This window comes from Sorex fumeus, unplaced genomic scaffold (assembly GCF_029834395.1).
Source record: "Sorex fumeus unplaced genomic scaffold, SorFum_2.1 ptg000037l, whole genome shotgun sequence".
Classification (NCBI taxonomy): domain Eukaryota; kingdom Metazoa; phylum Chordata; class Mammalia; order Eulipotyphla; family Soricidae; genus Sorex; species Sorex fumeus.
Window position 1 is genome coordinate 71,430,422 of NW_026606094.1, and position 22,461 is coordinate 71,452,882.

The following is a 22,461-nucleotide window of genomic DNA, read 5'->3' on the forward strand; positions in this document are numbered from 1 at the left end:
GTAGAGTTTTATAAAGAAGAAGGGACGGGAGCATGGAGGACAGGCTGGGGCAAAGAGACGAGGATGCAGCCGGGCAGGCGTGCAAATCCTGAACCATGGACGTGTCTTCCTTCCAAAAGCTGATAGCTGTTGGCAAATGTGTAAAAACCCACTTTTTCCACTCTTAAAGGATAACACAATTGCCAAAGCAAATTATCTTCTTAGTTTTCCCAGCTTCAAAGCCCAAGTTTAGTAAATGGTTTTCCTTGAGCTTTGAAAGTAGCAGTTTAAAGTTTTCGACTTCTCTGTGACAAAAAATGTCAATCTCCACCCTGAAAACTGCGTTGGCCCAAAGGCTGGTGGGAGGTACCGTCAGCTCCCTGGTGCCCTGTGCTATATCCCTAACACCACTCAGAGTGAGTGTTCAGTGAGTTAATGTGTGTGCTCCCCCACTTCACCCACCCTGGCCAAGAGGGTAAGTGAATGCACATCTTTTCTGGGAAAAACTAGACACTGCAAACTAATCAGTATTGAACCTTATGGTGGAACAAAATACTCATCAAGCTGGACTTTACAGCTCCTAACCCTTCAGAGAAAAAAGAAGTGATTTGTTTTTCCCCATTGATTTCTGAGTCTGCAGCCGGCAGTGCTCATGACTCACTCCTGGCTCTGTGCTCAGGGTTTTACTCCTGGCAAGACTCAGTGGACTTTATGTGATACTAGGGAACAGACCTAGGCTGACGCTACCCACTCTACTACCTCTTGGGCCCCCCAATATGGACCTTTTCATTCAAAAGCTTAGGGATATTAAAATGGAAATAGAAAAGCAAGGGTAAGCTTCCATCCCAGCTGGTAGCATACAGCTAAGATGAGATGGAAAGCAGATGACAGTGCTTATGCTACTGATCACAGCTCCCCAGGCAGTGCATGAGAACAAGGCCAGTCCATGCGCCCAGTATGGCTGATGCCATGGATCTGACCCAGACCCTGCCTCCCAGGAGATGTTCAAGCCATGGTCGAGGGCACCCCAGGTGCTCTGGTTGAGTCTCATTCTAGGATTATTACGAAACATAGAGGAAATTCTGGAAACTGTTAAAGAGATAGTTAATAAAGCAGATTCCACACATGTAATTCATGTTATAAAACAGAGGGTCCCACACTTATTTGGTCTACCACCCCCTTCCCAGAAGGCAAATCACCCAGTACCCCTGGAAATCTACCTTCTCTCATTTTTTTCTTTTTCTTTTCTTTATTTTTATTTTGTTTATTTATTCATATTATTTATGTGAGCCACACCTGGCTGTGCTCAGGACTGACCTCCTGGCTCACTGCTTGGGCTGTGCTCTGACTTTTCACTCAGGGAGCACTCTGGGTGGGCACCTGGAGACCATAAGGAATGCCAGAAGTGGAACCCAAATTGGCCAAATTTTTCAACCCAAATTGAACCTAAATTGGCAAAGCAAGCACCTTAACTACTGTACTAACTCTTCAACCCCAAATCTACTTTCTTTATACAAACACAAAGAAAGTGACCCCAATTACAGCAGGACTGCTACTGGTCCACCCCGACCCACCATCACCCACACCCCATCCTTCCAGCATCCCTCAGAGGAAGACAGCGCTCACATTGGAAAATAATGTATAGCTGACATATGTAAGTGATATGTAAATGAACAATAATATAGATGCTTGTTTTTAATCAATTATCATTTTTCCTGTTCTAATTAATATGATTTGTAATGTATGACCTGTTGTATGGCCGACCTGAGTTCGATTCCTCCGCTCCTCTTGGAGAGCCCGGCAAGTTACCGAGAGTATCTCGCTCACACAGCAAAGCCTGGCAAGCTACCTGTGACGTATTTGATATGCCAAATACAGTAACAACAAAGTCTCACGATGGAGATGTTACTGGGCCTGCTGAGAATATCGATGAACAATGGGAGGACAGTGACAGTGACAGTATACATAATAAATACTGTATGAATATATAGTTAACAATCTTATATTGATATCTATAAATATATGTAAATTGCATACAAACAACATGTGATTTTTAAATATAATGTGGAAATATATTACAGCAACTATGAAATCAATGAGTAATAATCAACATTTTTCTCCAAAGTGCATTATTTTAATATGTAATTATTAATTATAATTATATTTTATCTTATAGAATAAATAATTATATTATTATCTATGCATTATTAATAATTTTGCTCTGACCCAGAGTCATCCAGTATGAAAACTAAGTTACACATATGTCAAGTATTAAATATGCATGCATGCAAATATTCATATACATATACATATTTCTAGACTTTAAACTAGATGCTGTCCCAGCTGATAAGCAAGCTACATCTTAGGCATTGTCTAAAGAAGTTGTTGTTTTCATGTTCCTTTGCATTAAGGGGTTCCTCAGTGGCCACTGGAGGGCAGCTCCCCACAGAGCAGGTGCTGGACAAAGCCAAAAGCCTGGTCTCTGGGCCAGTAGCTGCGTGGTACTTGATAAATTATTTCAACATGTATCTGGGCCTCCTAGTGAAAACCATCCTCGCGCTTCCCAAAGGACTGTCTGTGATAAGGGGGTGCAGACCGCAAGCATGTAAGGCAGATGTGTTCTGTGTTGGGCTGGCTGACCACTCTAGCATTTTTCAGTCCCTGAGTCACTGGCTACTGTGAGCCTCTGAGCCAGAAGCGCTGTCCACCCTCCTGCCCTGGACCACATTTCTCCTATAGTTCTGTGCAGACTGTCCAGACCTCCTCCCTCCATGAGCCCACACTGCCTGGTGTGGAGCATCCCACCCAGGAGAACTGTGGGACTTTCCTATCTAGGGACTCTCCTGAACACCCCCCCACCTCCCTCCATGCTCTCCCCTTCTCACCTCTGCTTCCTTCCCTAAAGCATGGCCAGACTCTACCACCAGCTACTCCATGCCCATCTCCCCTGCTGGGCTCTGAACAGTTAGGGTCAAGGCTAATCTTACATCTGTCAGCTAATGGGCTTTTGCATTTACAAGACACTTAATTAACAGTTATTAAAGAATGAAAGGAAGAGAAGGAAGGATGGAATGAAGCAATTTTCCCTAGCAGCTGATGGTCTATGTAACAGTTTTACTTAAACCTTTGATATTAGAGAAAAATCCATTAGATTGAAAACCTAGAAATTAGGCACAAACGGTGCTTGAGCACATATCTTGCTGCTGCATGCATGTGGCTGGACCAATAGCACAGCGGTAGGGTGTTTGCCTTGCATGTGGCCGGCCTGGCCGACTCGAGTTTGATTCCTCCGCACCTCATGGAGAGCCCCCAAACTACCAAGAGTATCTCCCCTGCAGAGAAGAGCCTGGCAAGCTACCCGTGACATATTCAATATGCCAAACACAGTAACAAAAAGTCTCACAATGGAGACGTTACTGGGCCCGCTCAAGCAAATCGATGAACAACGGGAGGACAGTGCTACAGTGCTATGGTGCATATGGTGCTGAGCACATGTGTCCCGCATCTCCCCTCCTGAGATGTGGACTTTCATACCTTCATAATTTAACATTGGTACGTGTACCGGGTCTATCTCTCCACTCCAGAGAAGCCCATGTTCTTTCTTGGGCACATTTCTCATTTTCTCCCCCATACCCTCTTAGAACTACCAAATAATCCTGTTTTTACTACACACACACTCATACACACACACACACACACACACACACAAAGAATGAAGGAAAATCTATAAATTACTTAGGTTCAACCATGGCAAATAGTTGATGTCTGATAGGTTTACCTAGAAGAATGGCAACTTCACATAATTCAAACTAGAGTACTTTTGAACTCTGTTCATTATTACAGGGCAGACTTGCTCAGCACTAAGCACACTATGAATATTTATTACAAAGTCTACAATAGGACATTGAAATCTTGATTATGAAGGGCCAGTCAGGGTGATTTATCAGAGTAATTATGTACATTTGGCACTAGATGGCAGTTCTATATAAATTTCCTTTTGGGTGGGGCCAGGCGTAGTAGGTTAAGGCCACACTCAGCAGTGCTACTCCCAACTCAGTGCCTGGGCATGGCCCCTGGTGATATTTACAGGTTTTACCCTTGCTTCCCACATGCAAAGTATGTGCTCCAGCCCTTTGTATCATCTCCTTTGCTCTGTAAGTTTTCTAAGAACTGATAACATTATTTAATGTCATCATCATTTGTGGATGTTTTATGTCTCTGTGTGTGTAAGTGTGTGTGTGTGTGCGTGTGTGTAAGAGAGAGAGAGAGAGAGAGAGAGAGAGAGAGGACAAAGGTGAGATAGATTGAGAGAGAAGAGAAAAAGAGACCTATATATTCAAAATCAGTTCAGCCTGCAGGGGCAGGTAGCTTGAGGGTTTTAGTCGGTTAGCTAGATAGCTTAATATAATTGTCCCCATTTCTATACCCAGCACAGTGTTCTGAACCAGATGAAAAGTCAATCTAGAGAAGCAGCTGGTCCTGCACCTTTTCAGGACTTTCTTTCAATCAAGTGCAACTTTGTTTCCTTTCTCTAAGCCACTAGAAGGTCCATGGGCAAGTGGCAGTGCAGGGCTGCTCTGAAGCCCTGCAGCCTCCTCTATTCAAGGGCAGCTTCCTCAGGATACAGATTGCCCTACCATCCTGTGTTTGAACTCTTTTGTTGTTTCCTAGAAATGACACTAGAGAAAAAGTCTAGCAGGAAGTGAAAGTTGGCAGAGCTAATTCAAGGTTTTGTGGAGAGGAAGTTGAGGTCAAAAATCATTGGGTTTCAAATAGTTGTGCTCTAGCCACTCTGATTACACACAAGAAAGGGACTGGGGGCAACCAGTGCTAAAGAGAAGGAAATGTCCTCTCTGTCTTCATTGCCTTTTCGTCTATGTGGAGGGTCACACACTGACTGGTTGGGGCACACAGCTCAGAGGGGGTGAGCAGAACATTAAAAACAGCTAAAAGCAGACATGATGGGAACTGTGGATGGAGATATATTCAAGCTCCCACAAAGACAGGCCTGTGCCTGGCATCTTACCACATTGGTAGGAAGGGGCTCCGATGGATGAACCCACCTACTGGCCCATGGTTTGTGAGAACAACCTGGTCCTCCTCGTGGCCACTTTCCATAGAAAAGAGCTCCATATTCTGATTTTTTCTTTGCAAGCAGAAAAACTAGGTGGCTTCTGGAAGGACTAAAACACAGTCCAGACAACCAGAACGCCGATGCTCTGGTTGCAAACATGGAGATTGCTGAATAAGGGCATAGTTTTACACCATTCATAAACATAGGGTTTATTACTATTGTAGAAATATTTGTCAAGTTCTTCTCTGAAATATTTTACTCATTTTTTGCTTAAATCAACAAGTACCAAAGATCAATTTTTATGCTAGATATATTAGTTTCTCCAACCGCTTTAGAGGTACATTTTGTCAGTTTCATTGTTCATTGTTTTGTTTGTCTGTTTTGTGCTATGCCTGGCGGTGCTCAGGCTTACTCCCGGCTCTGTGCCCAAAGGTCATTCCTGGCAGTTGAACATTTGGGAACTTGACCAGGATGGGCCGCATGCAAGACAAGTGCCTTAATTCCTGTACTACCAATCTGGTCCCATGTCAGATTCATTTTAAGTGGGTTTGAGCCCTTTCTTGTATTTATCATCTATTTTTAAGGGAATGGTGCAGTGTGAGGGCTGGCGAGGAACAGTTAAGAGAGTGGGCCAAAGAAACTAACTGCCGCTTTGGCTCTGCTGGTGTGTGATCTGGGCACATTGTTCAACCTCCTGTGTTTGGGAATCTCTTAACTGTCCTGCTGTAGGTGACGGGGTTTGGCTCCTACAGTTGACACCTACCAGATTTGCTTGAACCAACCACAGCTCAACTGCTCTAAAAGGAAAATGGCACTGAGTTACTAATGTTTTCATGAAGAAAGATTTACATTGAAGAATCAAGTAAATTTGTAAACCACTTGCTTTCCACATAGAGGCCCTGGGGAATAACGTTATTTTTCATGGGATGCTAAGATTGTTGCCTGTCACCAAGCAGATTTGTATTTTATAAGCATCTATAGAATTCTAGGTTTCTTCTTCAATTTTTTCTTTTTCTTTCTTTATTATTGCTTATTTTTGTTTGGGGGGCCACACCTGCAATGCTTAGGGGTCACTCCTGATTCTACAATCAAAACGCATTCCCAGCTGTATTTCAGGGATAAGATGAATTGCTGGGGATTGAACCACGCATGTCAGCCACATGCAAGGCAAGTACCTTACCTGTCACCTCACCTTACTATATCTCTGGCTGCAGCATCTATGGGTTTCTTATGTGCAGTATTTCTTCGAACTGCAGTGTAATCCAGAATCAACAAGGGATGCTTCCCACTTTTATTTGCCCAGAAAGAACCCTTTCAGTGCTGATTATCTCTTAGGACTGGTGCTCAAAGAACACGTCCAGGGAAAAAGGATTACCAAAATAAATGAAAACACAGGACAGGTTTCCATGTTTCAGGGCTGGCTTTGTAACTTACAGCACAAATCCTTCTGTATATTTGCCTTGTCCATTTTACTGCCTTCTTCTGCCTTCTTCTGCCTGTAATTTTGCCTGTACTTCCAGCTTATAAGACCTCAGCTTTCAGATATAGAAAATGCCTAGGAAAACAATATTGTGGCATCTATTCTACTCAAGTAAAAGCCACCAGCAAATACCTTCATATTCACAGATTCATAGAATTTGAGCACCCAGTTCAGAGAGAAGGAATGATGTGGACATCTATTTATTATGTCATCACCCAGGGATGACCATGCAGTCTAGAGTTCTCTCACTTGCTGACTGGTGGGTGCTGTCATGTACCCAATTCCCACTTCCAGGACTGAAGGGTCCATCTCCTAACACTGGGAGATTTCTTTGCTGGAGAAAGCTGCTTTGCCCAAAGTCATCCCCATTCTCTGCACGACCCACCTCCAATGTCCAGGAATGTGGAGCTATAGAAGCTCAGATCTAAATTAGGACAACTTTGAAGAAACAGTCCAATTTCTTAACCCCACAAGTTGGTGGAGCACTTCACAGAGACAGTGTCCCCATCTTCCTTCTTTCATGGGGGTCCCAACTATGAACCTGAATATGCTTCCACAATTTGGTTGTTCTTTGCTCATAGGAAATCTTACCCACAAACCTCTGGCAGGAAGTGTGAAGTCTCAGACTCCAAACTCGAAGTGAAAAGTCAGTTCCTATTCTAGGTCAATTTCTTTGCCATCTCAAGCTGCCATTCTGCCTAATAGTGGTACCTAAGTCCGTGTCAATTATCAACTCAGGATCAACCAGTCCATCCTGAGGTTCACTCTCCTCTTTGTGGAGTTACAATCCCATTCTGTGGGACCTCCAGAATTGTTATCTCTCTCTACCAGCATCCACTGAGACATCATATACCCTCCCTGGTTTGGGGGCCTGGACTCATTGAAAATTGTCAGTTTTATGATCAGAAGCTAGGTCTCTCCCAGTCACGCCTTGCCACTTGAGCTACATGAGAAATGCCACCCACAGGCCTTTCACTTATTCTAGGCCCCCTAAAAAAATCAGGGTGCTTTACTTGCTATAGCAGAAACCCACATTTTGGTGGGGAAAAAAGAAGACACTTGTGTTACAGTTCCACAGACTGGAACTGAAAGTTTCATTCAGAATCCATAATCTGGACTTGTGCAAGATCTCTACCTTCAAGAAAATAATGTTTTTAGTTCTGAGGTGGGAAAAGGGCCACCATCTATGTACTCCTGCAGAAGTCAAGTTTTAAATTGGTTTCTTGCAATCTCTCACATTCCTTGAGCACAGATGGCTTGAACACATCCTACTTGCTGGGCCTTTGTCAAAAAGCAGGAGACACTGAAGAAAACAAACAGAGAATTGGCCCCTCTTCCTCATGAAATTGAGACTTTCCCTCCAAAGAATTCTTGGAAGTGTTTGTTTCTAACAGAGCCAGAACACCGGAAGCTGCTCCAGCACTTGAGGGCACCAGAGAACTGACATCTGCCCCTGCTCCTGCCATGGCCCTGTAAGGTCTAACCCAGTGTCCTGCTCCCAAAGGGACAGTAATACCACCATACCCAGTGCTTTGGCAAAGGCCTGGCTGTCAGTGCTCAGCAAGACAGACTCTCTTTAAGAATTGGCAATAGACAGGCCACATCTGGCTGACAGACACGTTTTGACTAATCTGCACATTGTTTTTTGTAGTATTTTAACCTTGGATATTTTACTAACAAATGATTTCAAATTACTTTTTATAGAATAAAATTAAGCTCCTTGTACTTAACATAGGCTGTGTTCTTTGCACCAATTGTATAGAAAGAAAAATTACAGTATACCCGGCCCTTATACATCTCAGCCAGATCCCTTCCCGGTCTGTATTGGGAATGGGGGAAACACAGAGTTAAGGAAGATAAAGAAAAGACACGGTTGCTATGAATAGTTTTAAGCTTTATTCATGGGTTAAGTTTTAGTTTCCTGGAAAAAAAATCACTAAGTCATCTGAAGCTAATAGAGACAGCCCCGTCTCCAATAACCACCACCCTTTCACCACATCTAGTTTAAAGAGGTTTTGGGGGTTTGCTGGTTCATTTTCTTTGTAACTATTCACATTACACCCATGAGCAAAATCATCTTTCACTTCTTCTCATATTTAACTTAATATAATCACCTCATATTCTATCATTTTTCCCCAAAATGGCACAACTTCAGCTGTGTTAATGACAGAATCGTCTTCTACCCAGGATATAGACATCTTCTGCAGTGCAATATCCTGGTGGCAAAGCACAGAGGTCAGTCCTTAAGTCTTCCTACCACACCAATTATTACCTGTCTCTAGAATCCTTGGTGATCCCTCTTCACCTATTTATTCCCAACCAACTCTCTTTAATTTTTTAGAGAATGCAGAAGTAGCTGTTAATTCATATTCTTGGAGAAGCATACGACCAGCACAAGAACATACATTTTCCTTACATTTTCTGGCTGTGTGTCTAGAGTGTGAGAGTTCTGAGATTGTTCTTATAAATGTGTAGGTCAGGTCGATAGGAAGTGCAGTCTAGAGACCAGGAGTAGGAGCACTGGACACATTCCTCCAAGCCACAAAACACTGGATAATTCACTTCACCTCTCACCATGTGAGTTTACAATTCAATTAGAAAAATTATAGTCACTATAACACATTAATCCCTTCATCTTAGTGTCTTAATGCAACCAACTATCAGAAACAGAGAGATAGTATATTGGTAAGGCGCTTGCCTCGCATGTGGCCCACCCAGTTTGATTTCGGCACCCCATATGGTATCCTGAGCATGACCAGATGTGATTCCTGAGTACAGAGCCAGGAGTAAGCCGTGAGCCCATGTATGCTCCAAACACCTCCCCCTCAAAAAGTATCATTTCATGTGCATCTTTGTTCAGTGGAGAAGTTGCTGTTTCGATAACTATCCACACAATAATTGAGAAACTAAAGCGTTTAGGCTCCATTGCTTTGTGCTTCTCTCAGTCACGTTTTGAAAAACATCTTCCTTTAAATCCTGCAACATAGTTGTGATGTGGAAGGATCTCAAAGTATGATCTTGAAGTCCCCACCCTCCCTGAGAACACTTCAGTATATTTGTACCAAGGCACCTCAGCCCCTTTCTCCAACTTTATATCTGTGGAAAGTCTGGAGCTTTTACTATATCGTAAACCAGAATATCACAACAGATAAACTTCAAAATTACATTTAAAACTCTAAAAAGTAGGAGGCCAGGCTCAATACTGAGTATTGCCTGACCACCACTGGGAGAAACCCCCTCAAGTCCCATGTAGTCACCCCCCCCACCATCAGCACTGCCATGTGTAGCTCAAAAATTTTTTAATTAAAAAATTAAGGAATATAACTGTATTCTGTTAAGTTTTACATTAGAAATTATAAATTAATGTCACTTTTCTCCCTATGGGCTGGAGCAATAGTATAGTGGTAGGGTGTTTGCCTTGTGCGCAGCCAGTCTGGCCGAGCCGGGTTCAATTCCTCCGCCCCTCTCAGAGAGCCTGGCAAGCTACTGAGAGTATCTAGCCAGCATGGCAAAGCCTGGCAAGCTACCGGTGACGTATTCAATATGCCAAACACAGTAACAACAAGTCTCAAAAAAACTGGAGACGTTACTGGGCCCGCTCGAGCAAATTGATGAGCAACGGGAGGACAGTGAGAGACAGTGTTTTTTCTCCCTATGATTTTTTTGTTAGGGTTGATATGGTTCATGAAAACATTATATTATTACATAATGTTTCTGTAGTTTGCATTTCCATTTTTCAATGAATGAGGTTGTGTCATTTTTATGTAAGTATCAATATATATTACCAGTAGAAATAAAAGTTTTGGGGGGAGATACTGAATTAATGTTGAGTACATAGGAATTCTTAGGTCAGACTTTGGCTTTGGTCTGGATTCTTTCCCTTTAAGCTGACAGGAGTCTTAGGGAATACATCAAGGAATTTCGGTAGGCCAGTTCTGGAAGTAGCACAGTATCTGCTCTTCGAATTCATTATCTGGGCTCAGACTCAGCCACACCAAAGAAGGAGGAAGCCAGGATCAGGCTGAGGAGAAAGTAGAAACAGGTTTGGGCTCCATCTCTCTCTTTACCATATTTTACTACTCTCAAGGGTTTACTGAATCTTGTTCTACATTTGTGTCATTAGTATCTTGTTTAGTGTCTTCCAAGAGCAATAATATTTGCCTAAAACTACTCAAACAACTTTGAGAAACATGAGTAACATGGGCCTGCGTTTTGCCTTCAGAGTTTAGAAGTTGGCGGAGCCTTATCTAAAATAGCTGTGCATTTAGCCAAAGAAGTAAAAGAAAAGATCTCCTTTTCTTTAGAATCAAACCCAATCTGATGATTAAACAAGAAGAGTTAAATGTTCTATAAACATTTCTGATCTCCTTTGAAACCAAGGGTGAGCTAAGTTGACTGGTACTTTCTGTTTAGTTTACTTTTCCCCCTTTGATGTCTTATGCCACTTACACAAAATCTACCTAATTAATGAAGAAGTTAAAGAGCTTCAGCAACCCCATCATGGGTCAGTTATTATACACTTTTTAGAGAAAAGGCCAAGGCAGGAGTTTCAGAATGAGTTTGCGTCAATGATGTCAGCATAAACCCAAGCTCTTCTCATGCCTCCTCTGCTCACCTTGTCTCATGCATGACCTTTTCTCTCAACTTTATAAGGAACAACTCTCAATTGCATAAGATCGCTGTTCTATCTCAGGCATCACCTGAAACTGTCCAAAACAGAAGATAAGAAAAGTGATAGTGAGCAAAGGGATTTCGCATTGCCTCCCTACTCGGCCTCACCCTGGAAACTTCCCTTCACCTCTCATTGACCAGCGCTGGTTGTGAGCCTTCCTAGGTCATTCATTAACAAAAGAGAACCAGGAGCCGTAACCGGCTTGGGCCCTTCTTGGAGTCTCTATGTTTGACCATTGATAGTCAAACCATACCTGCATCCTACTGGATATTGGGAAGAAGGGGAACATCCCTGTGGAGGAGGGAACAATGGGAGCTACCCGCAAGGACACAGTGAATAAGCGCCTAGTGTGGGGAGCAAGTGTTACAATTCATCCAATCACACATGTCCAACAAAAACCCTTACAACTGGGATTTTATCTATTCCTTTATAGTGCCTAGTGTGGGGAGCAAGAGTTCCAATTCATCCAATCACACGTGTCCAACTAAAATCCTTACAACTGGGATTTTATTTATTCCTTTAATTATCCCTCTCCTTCCATTGCTGTAAAAACACTTTCATATCCCCTGTCCCTTATAGCCATTTGTAGGTAATAAAACCCTCTAATCTAAATCTCAAAACATGATGTTGTTTTAATCACCAGAATGCCTATTCCTGAATTCTCTAATACCCAGACTAGGTACAGAGGAAGCTCTACTGCAGAGCCTTGGCTGACAGAGAGGATGCATGCTGCATGGAAATGACCCTCTCCCCAGCTCACTTTCCATGGGGTATGGCCACAGAGACCCCAGTGAGCTCTTATTTGACTGTACTGTCAAAGGAGGCTTCACCCTTATTGGGCCTGGTAGGCACATTTGTGGTCTTAGGGGATTGTTCCACTGAACTTCAATGCCCACCTCCTACTGAACTTCTTGCAACATAGGTAATGTATGTCACCTTCGAAATGTCACTTCACCCTCCAACTGGAGTTGGGGAGGGGGCAGTGGAATGGTATTTTCTTGAGTGTGTATTTAGGCCAACATTCATGAACTGGGACCATCAGCTCTTGGTGGCCCTCAGGGAGTAGTGCCAAGGGTTCACCTTTGCAGCATGCAGGTGCCTCCCAAAGCTAATTCCTCCTTAAACCCTGTCTTTGTCTTTGTTGTTGTTCCTTTACGAATAATTTTCTTTTCAAGTTTATCATCATCCCGATGCTCCTCGTGTTCTGAGTTTGAACATCTACTTGTGGATGTGATCCAGAGGCAGGTGAAAATGCTCTTTCTTCCCAAAGACAGCCCTCCAATCTCATCCTTATTATCTTGCAGGCCTACAACTGTAAGATCATATTGATTGAGGTACACCAGCCCCTCTTTCCTGAGGGAGTCGGGAGTTTGGGACTCAAAGAGTTGTCTAGAAGCACCTCCTCATGAGTCCTTTACAAGTATTTAACAACTTTCTGTTGTCTTATCCTGCTGTGTGCATGACAGAGACACATCAACTGAAAAAGACAGAGACAGAGATGATCATGTCTAAGAGTTGTCACCTGATTTTCACTGAAAACTTTGACTCTTCAGGTGTGATGCCTTTCTTTGAAATTTCTTTGAAATTCTGTGTCTCCTCTTAAGAAGAGACATTCAGTGATAACATCCTAAGATTCAATATAGTGATGTTCAAAACATGTATTGTAGTTTTACAGGGCTACAAGCTCTCAGTAACCCCTAACTAATTACACATTCTCTCAGTAACCCTCTCAGCAACCTCTAAGTAGCTAATATATTTGCTAGTCTACTGTTGCTTGCTATTCTCTTCCTGTTTTCCACCTCAACCTCTGACTACTACTCCTTGACCCCATAAATAAATATATTGCCATTTGTCTGCTGATCAGGGCAACCAAGAATAAAGTGAAATTTTTCAAATCTAGTCAAGTTAAAGATCTTAACTACATTGTATGATATAAATCTATAGTTTATTTACCCAGTATGTCAGAACTACAATATATCAAATTTCTTGGAGACACCACCTCCTATTTTCCCTTGTGTTCTAGATAGATGAAAATGGGTTGAACTCTGACCACCAAGGAACTAACTGACAGGCATTATTACAACATAGAACCCTATGCCACATGTCAAAGGAATAAACATTAGTTATAAATGCATATGAAAATATGACAGATTTCACTGTACTTCTCAATAATCCAACCAATACTTAGCTAATTATTAATTTATGGATATAATTTTTGGGCCACACCTGCTAGTGCTCAGGGCTTACTCCTGGCTCTGCATTCAGGAATTATTCCTGGTGGGGCTCAGGAGGACCATATGAAATGCCCAGTACCTCACCAGTCTCGGCCACATACCGACCTACCCCCTATATACACTGTACTATTGCTCCTGGCCCCTTAATTAATTTTTTAAACTGAAGAATGGAAGGGTTAAAAAAAAAGTCACATCATTTTGTAAGGGTCCCTAGAATGTTTTGACAAGCTGTGCATCCTGGGTAATCCTGGTTTGTCTCTTTCTGTGTTGTTTTGTTCCTAGTTAGGGTATTTTCAGCAGCTGTCCCTGGCCTTTCAGAATATAATTATGTTCTTTCACTTGAGCTATAATTTGGCTGCTGCAGGCGCTAGAAGACAAAGGTGTATGTGGAATCGGAGCTGACAACAGGAGGTGGCACAGCAACACTCCCCTGCTAGCTGACAGCTCCGAGCCTGAGTGTGTGGAAAGGTCTGCCAGTGAGCGCTTACAAAAAAAAAAAAACTTGCAGTTCTGGCACAGTTAGAATTCTTCCATGGGGCAACCAGCATTCTGTGACAGAAGCTGAGTTGATGCTATTCCTTGGATTCAGTGTTTTAACTCAATAAATTATTTTTAAGTAGCGTTTGTGCTGAAAGCAAGGTGCTGATTTCTATGAGGGTGGATTGTTTTATTGCAGTTGTTTTGGTTTTGAGCTACATGCAATGGTTCTCGGGGCTTACTCCTGGCTCTGAGCTCAGGGAGCACTTCTAGTGGGCTCCAGAACCATGTCATATGATGGGGATTGAACCCAAGTCCACTGGCCACATGCAAGGCAAATGCCTTACCCACTGTACTATCTCTCCAGCCCAGAGAGCAGATTGTTTTTAAGTGGCCTTAATTGACAAAAAGCAATGCATACAAAAGGAAATCAAAAGGTACAGTTCGACCTCAGCTGTGTATTACAGCCAAAGGAGCAGGGACCCAGTGAGCAGCCCCAGTGTTTTCCGTGTGGGCTTTGTAAGGGCTCCTGACTCTATAAAAAAAGGAGGCAGACCTGCCCTTGGCTCTCCAGGGCAATTGACTTCACATTCTCAGGGCTGATGGAGGAGGCTTCCATCTTCTCCAGGCAAAAATTAGAGGATAGCATTTGGTTTTCTTGTTTGTTTGTTTTTTTATTAGTGAAACACCATGAGGTACAGTTGTAGATTTACAATTTTTTCTGCTTAGGTTTCGATTATACAATGATCAGATACCCATCCCTCCACCAGTGCCCATTTTCCACCACCATGGATAATATCCCCCCACCCCCATCCCCCCATCCCCCCCTGCCTCTGTGGCAGGGCAATCCCCTGTGTTCTCTCTCTCCTTTTGGGTGTTGTGGTCTGCAAAAGAGGCATTGAGTGGCAAACATGTTCAGTCCATAGTCTACTTTCAACATGCATCTCCCCTCCTGGGAGGATCCTCCAAGAGGATAGCATTTGTTTCCGAAGGTATTAGCTTTACATCTACACAGCCCAACAAGCTTCTAAATCACTTTCTATTCTTCAGTGGGTCCGGAGGGTGGCTCAGCTCAGTAGTAAAACACATGCCTTCCATGGGGAACCTTGGGTTCAATTCGTGGCTCTACAGGGAAGGAAAATCCCAAACAATGTCATATCCCTAGCCCCAAGTTATCCTTTAAGTATAAGCACTTTTAATCTAAATTTCTGTTTCAGACAGTTGCTTTCGGTAAAAATCAACAACAAAGTTTACTCCTTGATCCTAGTCTTAATATTCACTCCCAGAGTAATAAGTAGAAGATACTGATAAACAAAAAGACATTTTTTTTAACATTTTAGTAATTGGTCATATGTTAATACTGTTCCTTATAGACATTTTCATATATAGAAATAAATATTTGCTCATTTTAAAAATGAACTAAATTTGAAAATAGTTTTGTTTCTATAATCTTACAAAATAATTTTGTATTTCTACCATATGCAGATTAGAAAATAAAAATATAAAAATATTTGTTCAGCAACAGTAGTTTGTAAAGATGCTTCAGTGATTTTAATGCACACCCACCTGGTTTAAGACTCATTGTTCTAGGACCAGAGAGATTTCACAGCAGGTAAGGTGAGCCTTGCACATGGCTGACCCTTGTTCAATCCTAGGTACCACATATGGTATTTAGATGAAATCAGTACCAAATGAGGTGAAATGAGCTGAAGATGCCTGTTTTGTTGAGGAGTTGGGTTCAACGTAAAGGCTAGAATTTTTAGTTTTATCAGTGCCAGTGAAAATAGCTAGAGAAATTCACAGAATACAATTCCCTGATATGTAATTTTAGTGGTTTGTTAAGTGATGCTTTGTAAATGCTGTGCCCCCCCATCATTCCTTATCCACTTGTCTTTTTGTCCACCCACCCTCATTCCTTACCCACAAAATCTACTCGACACATAGTTTTGGGAGTGAAAAATGTGAAAAGTGAAGGGAATTGTGATGATGCTGCAATGGGACAATGGTGGGTGAAGAAGAGATAGACTTCAACTTGTTAAAATACAGAGAGAAGCAGGATTTGGGCAATTTTGAAAACTTTGGAAGAATTCTAAGATAGAGAAGGATGTATGACTTAGTGTGTATTTGTTCTGGATCTTACCAGAATAGGCAGACAAAATAGAGTCTACCCAGAACCCTCCCCAGATCGTGTTCTGTTGGCCACAGGTTTCTAGGTCACCCTTTATCCACCCTTTATTTCTGAGAACTTTACTATAGAGTCTAAGGAAAATTGTACTTGTAAACTGTGGATGGTCTAGCCTAGCATGCTGGTCAACACCCACCAAATAAGAAAGAGTCCAGCTGAATTTCTACTGGGGATGCTGAGCTCTCTTTAACTAGAGTTAAGGGAATAAATCCTAAGCAAGCCTATCACATTCCAATCTCTGTCTCTTGTTAGCAGAGACACGACAAGGGAAAGGGGTTCTGAACTCAATGTGTACAGTGTCAGGCTCTAGAAAAGCACAGCAGAATTCCATCTAGCCACCATTTTAATTATCATTATTTGAATAAATTATGCAAAATATGGCTTTGAGTATGCCCTTAAAGCATAATTGTGCTCTAAATGAGCTGTTAACCAATTAAGCAATGAATAATTAGCATAATTAATAGTGCATTGTGCATACAGTCAAGATCAATTTGCAACTTTTTTATGTTTAGATGGCTAACTCATTATTCTTTTTGTTGTCATATTTTAATCAAGCAACCCAAGTTCTCCTTTTTTCTGATGGAGTTTTGGGTATTGTTTTCCACCCAACAGTAAATATTTATTAAGCTGAAATGTGTAAGTAAATTTGATGAAATTCTATTGCTTCAATTTAACAAATTAAACAAACTGATTATCAAATGAAAGAAATTAGTCATCATTGTATCTCTCTGGACCCTAAATGAATATATATATATGTATGTATACATATATATAAGCTTTTTGGGTCACACCCAGGGATGTACAGGAGTTATTCCTGGCTCTGAACTCAGGAATTACTCCTGGCGGTGCTCGGGGGACCATATGGGATGCTGGGAATCAAACCCAGCTCAGCAGCGTGCTAGGCAAACGCCCTCCCCACTGTGCTACCACTCCAGCCCCCTGAATGCATTTTTTAAAAAGCAGACAAATTGGGTCACGGAGATAGCCCAAGTGGGAGAGCACAAGCCTGGCACATTCACAGTTCTGAGGTTTGGTCCCATACTTATGACACCTACCACTGAACACTGCTGAGTATTACTCCTGTAAAAAGAATAAAAGTTATTCAAAAAATAGAATTGGGACTGGAGAGTCATTACAGAGATTAAGGTACTTGCCTTGCATGTGGTCAACCTTAGTTTGATTTCCAGAACCACATGGTCCCCTGAGCACTGCCAGGAGTGAGTGATCCCTGAGCACAGAACCAGAAGTAATCCCTGAGCATAGCTGGTTGTGGTCCCCAAACAAAAGCAAGTGTAAATAAATAGCAACAAAGAATAACTCAACATTTTGTTTTCGTTTTGGGGACATACCTGGCAATATTCTGGGGTTATTCCAGGCTCTACACTTCTGGTGTTATTCAGGGGAACATATGGGGTACTGGCTATCAAACCCAGGTCAGCTGCATGCATGACAAGCACCTTACCCACTGCACTCTCTCTTGACTAACGTTTGCTTCACTTAAAATAACCTGAGTTTTGTGAAAATGGGAGGCCCCGTCCACAGAGACTCTTGTTCAGTTAGTCTGGGATGAAGACAAAGATTCTGATGTCTCAAAGATTGTCAGTCAATTCCTACTTGTAAGCTTTTTAAATAGTCCCTCTATGCTGGGAATCTCAGAACTTTCGTATCAACTTGATACGAGTAGCTAGCAGCTTTACTCTAAATTAGTCTCTTCACTTCAAGCAAGTGGCTAGTTGATCCAGTATATAGTATATATACATATATATCAACTATCCAGTGGGTAGTTGATCCACAATGCTAATATCACAGTTCTCAGTTTTATGAATCTAGTCTTTTTTTATTTATAGACCTTCTGAACATTATGTCAGTAAAGAATGGGAACCTGACACTTTTTCCTTATGTTCTAAAATTCCTAGCATTTCTATTTTTCCTTTCAGTTAATCAAAACCTTCTTTTGTTTCCAGAACTTTACAATATTATGTTCAAGTTAGGTCCTTTGATTTTGAGCTCTACAAATTAACTTCTTGAAAGAATATTGTTGATTTCCACAGTCAAAAATGATTCAGAATTAGACACCTGAGGTCTTCTAAACTCCCTCTAAAGAAACCCACAACAGAATGCCGACTGGTTCAGCCTTTTTGGAAAACAGTATGGACGATTCTCAAAAAATTAGAAATCGATCTCCGATTTGACCCAGAAATACCACTCCTGGGAATATATCCCAGAGAGGCAAAAGAGCACAGTCGAAATAACATCTGCACTTCTATGCTCATTGCTGCACTGTTCACAATAGCCAAAATCTGGGAAAAAAACCTGAGTGCCCGAGAACAGATGACTGGTTAAAGAAACTTTGGTACATCTATACAATGGAATACTATGCAGCTGTTAGAAAAGATGAAGTCATGAAATTCACATACAAGTGGTTCTACATGGAAAGTATGCTAAGTGAAATGAACCAGAGAGAGAGGGACAGACATAAAAAGACTGCACTCATCTGGGGAATATAAAGTAACAGAATGGGAGTTGAACACCCAAGAATAGTTGAGATTAGTACCAGGAGGTCTGCTCCATGGCTTGGAAGCCGGCAGCACATGCTGGGGGAAAAGTCAGCTCAGATAGAGAAGGGAAAACCAAGTAAAGGATGTTTGGAGGACTTGCTTGGGATGAGAGATGCATGCTAAAAGTAGTCTATAGACCGAATACGATGGCCACTCAATACCTCTATTGCAAACTACAACACCCTAAAGGAAAGAGTGAGCAAAAGGGAATGCCCTGCCACAGAGGTGGGGGGGATTGGGTTGGGGGTGGGAGGGCTACTGGGATCATTGGTGGTGAAGAATGGGCACTGGTAGAGGTATGGGTACTCAATCAATGTATAACTAAAACCTAAACATGAAAGTTTGTAAGTCTACAACTGTACCTGATAGTGTTTCTGGAGCAATAATACAGTGGATAGGGCATTTGCCTGGAACGTGGCCAAGCCGGGTTTGATTCCCAGCATCCCATATGGTCCCCTGAGCACCACAAGAAGTAATTCCTGAGTGCAGAGCCAGGAGTAACCCCTGTGCATTGCCAGGTGTGACCCAAAAAGCAGAAAATTTTTTTTAAAAAATTAAAGAAACCCACAATAGCTTTTCTTCATTTCTTATTAGTTTAAATTTCTTAGCATTTATATAAATACAATTTTACTTCTGAAGGCCTTTATTAGTCGCTTCACACCATACTTTAGGTGAATTTTCTATGTTTCTAATGTATAACTACCCTCTTCCCTTATCTCCAAATTCTTCATCACACTCAGGCTTGTAACTTACCTCTGAGTCTTTGCAAATTCTGTTCCCCTTGCCAAGAACGCTCCCCTAAAACTTGTTCTTCCTGCCTGGTCCTGAACCCCTTCTCCTTCACTTTTCAGGTGAGGTGTCAGTTGTTACAGAAAGAAGTTCTTTGCTAACAAAGCATTCTGTACCTCTCCCCCTCTAACAGTTATGATAATTATAAATTATAAATGATGATCATATAATATATGATCCAGTAAGAATCAGTCAGGAAAGTTGGTTTTGAGAGGTAATAAGGAAAGAAAATCTGAAATTGTCCTTAAGTCAGTGTAAGTGATTAAAGTTTTGTTGGGGGATAAAGTTAGAGTTTGACCTTTGGGCCTAATAAAGGAGTAAATAAACTCTAATTTGTGGATAAAGTTCGACTGGAACACAGACACATCCATTTGTTGAAATATTGACTATCATTTCATAATAGCCCATATAGCTATTTCCATCCTAAAATTCCAGTAATGGAAAGTTGTGATAAGATAGCAGATTTGAATAATATTGACTGTTGTGGCTGCCTCTTGGCCTGTAGTGAATCAGAATGCTCTTGTTCAATTCAGGTCACACATAGAGCTCCATTATGCATTGGCCTGTGATCCTAAGAGACAATTACATGTTGCTTGGGCATGGAGTAAGCTAGACCAGTGTTTCTCAACCTTTTTCCAACAATGATCCCCTTCCAACTCAATTTCCTTCCTGTCCTACCCATTGGCCCCCTAGTTTCATGCTGTGCCCCTTTTTATGAAAATTTTACTTGTGCCCCGTTTGGAGTCTCAGGGAGCCCATAGGGGCCCCATGACCCCTGGTTAAGAAACACTCGACTAACCATCCAGGTGTGTAGAATTACATTCTGTGACATTCATCCAACTGAATGGCTGAATGATGCATTTCTTAGAAATTATCAGTATAATTAAGCAACTTGTGACTGACTGTGCTGATTGTGATTTGCAGTAGGTATAACTAAACTCTGGGCTGCAGGCAAAGTCGTGTTTCCTCTATGAAAGGCAGGGATTCAAACTCATGCTCGTGACAGGTGAAGCAGTTTGGACAAAGCCCACACGAAAAGAAAAAAAGCATTCCATGGGGCTGCTAACTCAGTGTTTTCTTAGCTCTAAAGAAAACCACTCTTGCAAAGTTTATGTCACTTTCGTTTTGCCAGGTTCAGAGTCCTGGATGGAGAACTGAGCTCAGCTTGTGGTCAGAATTTCACTAAGTGGCTTCAAGTGGCTTCCAGGAAATATGGGAGAGATTTAAGAAATCCTGGGTGTGTCTTTCATTTTTGCTTTGTAAAACAAAGGGAAGGTTCTGTCCGTCTGTTTGCTGTACTGCAGTCTGTTGACATTTGATTGTGACTCATCAATCTCCCTTCAAAGCATCAAGTTACAAAAGAAACTGCAGGAAGATGTAGAGAGAAAACGGATTGATGAAGATATCTTGGACCCACAGAATAATGACCCTAATAATAATTCTTAATTCCTGGGGTGTGCCAATGTTGCCTAATTCAGAAAAGGGTCAAGTCAGTCAAATTGAGGCACTTGGTATGAGGAGTTTCCTGGCTTATGCAGATGGTCCCTAAATCCACCAACAATGTCTTTATGAGAGGCAAATGAGACTCACATGAAGATGAAACAGAGTTAAAGAAGCTGAGCCCTCTAGCCACATTTAAGTAGCCATTGGAAGAGAGAAGGGCCATACTTATCCTGGAACCTCCAAAATGAACCCTCTCCTTGATTTCAACCCTGTACTGCACTGTAGCACTGCCGTCCTGTTGTTCATTGATTTGCTCGAGTGGGCACCAGTAATGTCTCCATTGTGAGACTTCTTGTTACTATTTTTTGGCATATCAAATATGCCACGGGGAGCTTGCCAGGCTCTGCAGTGTGAGCGGGATACTCTTGGTAGCTTGCCAGCTCTCCAAGGGGGACCGAGGAATCGAACCCTGGTTGGCTACATGCAAGGCAAACAACCTACCTGCTGTGCCAGCACTCCATTACCATCAAAAAATTTCTGGATGGGGCCGAAGCATTGGTAAGGCAGGTAGGGTGCTAGCCCTGACACAGCTGATAAGGGTTCCATCCCACAGGGTCCCTCAAGCACCGCCAGGAGTGATTCCTGAGTGCAAAGCCAGGAGGAACCTCTTAGTGCTGCTGGGTTTGGACCCCCCACCAACAAAACATTAGGGAAATAATTTAAACTTATTTTTCATCCATCCTTTTGCCAGAACTCTGCTTTGTTGTTTCCACTGAGCAGATCTCAGACACAGAAGCTTCTGGTTGATCATTGGTCTGCTCCCTACTGTATCCACTAGCTTGTAGTCCCTCCAGTAAAATAAATAAATAAATAAATACATACATAAATAATGATAATAATACAGCTGATGTGGCAGGGATGTGGCAAGGGTATGGCAGAGTGCCAACTCTGTGTGTGTGTGTGTGTGTGTGTGTCCCTGTGTTTAATCCCTGGCAACTGAGGTTCCGAGGACTGATGATTTGCATGTGGGAGCCCCAGTTCCATCCCTGGCACCCCCTGTCCATCTTGCATCCACATCCTCAGGATCGAGGGGACTACCTCTAAGCACCAAGCCATGGGAAGTACCCAAGCACAGCTGGGTGTGACCCCAAATCAAAATACTATTACGAATTATAATAAGACCAGCATTTCTAGTTTTTAAAGATATCTGCAGGACTCAGGGCTGATGAGATAGTACATCAGGGAAGGTGCTTTTTCCATGCATGCAGCTAACCTGGGTTCGATCTCAGGTTTGACCCATAAGGTACACCCTGCCCCACCAGGAGTGATCCCTGAGAGCAGAGCCAAAAGTAAGTTCCCAGGGGCTGGAGAGATAGTACTGTGGGTAGGGTGTTTGCCTTGCATGCGGCCAACCCGGGTTTGATTCCCAGAATCCCATATGTCCCCTGAGATTTCAACCCAGAGAAACTAATTGCAGAACTGTAAAAAATACATTTGCATTGGTTTGAGTCAACAAGTTTGCAGTTATTAGTGGCAGTCACAGAAAACTGATGTCTCTACGGATGGATTA

The 22,461-nt window shown here is 42.2% G+C and overlaps 1 protein-coding gene and 1 non-coding gene across 3 annotated transcripts in view; both read left to right on the top strand.

Annotated features, from left to right (window-relative positions):
- Positions 1-22,461, top strand: part of CHN2 (chimerin 2) — a 344,324-nt gene that overhangs the window by 238,429 nt on the left and 83,434 nt on the right. The window lies entirely within an intron of this gene.
- On the top strand, positions 8,247-8,378 carry LOC130027889 (small nucleolar RNA SNORA51). Its single transcript, XR_008793100.1, has one exon. It is a non-coding gene; the product is annotated as a small nucleolar RNA SNORA51 (small nucleolar RNA).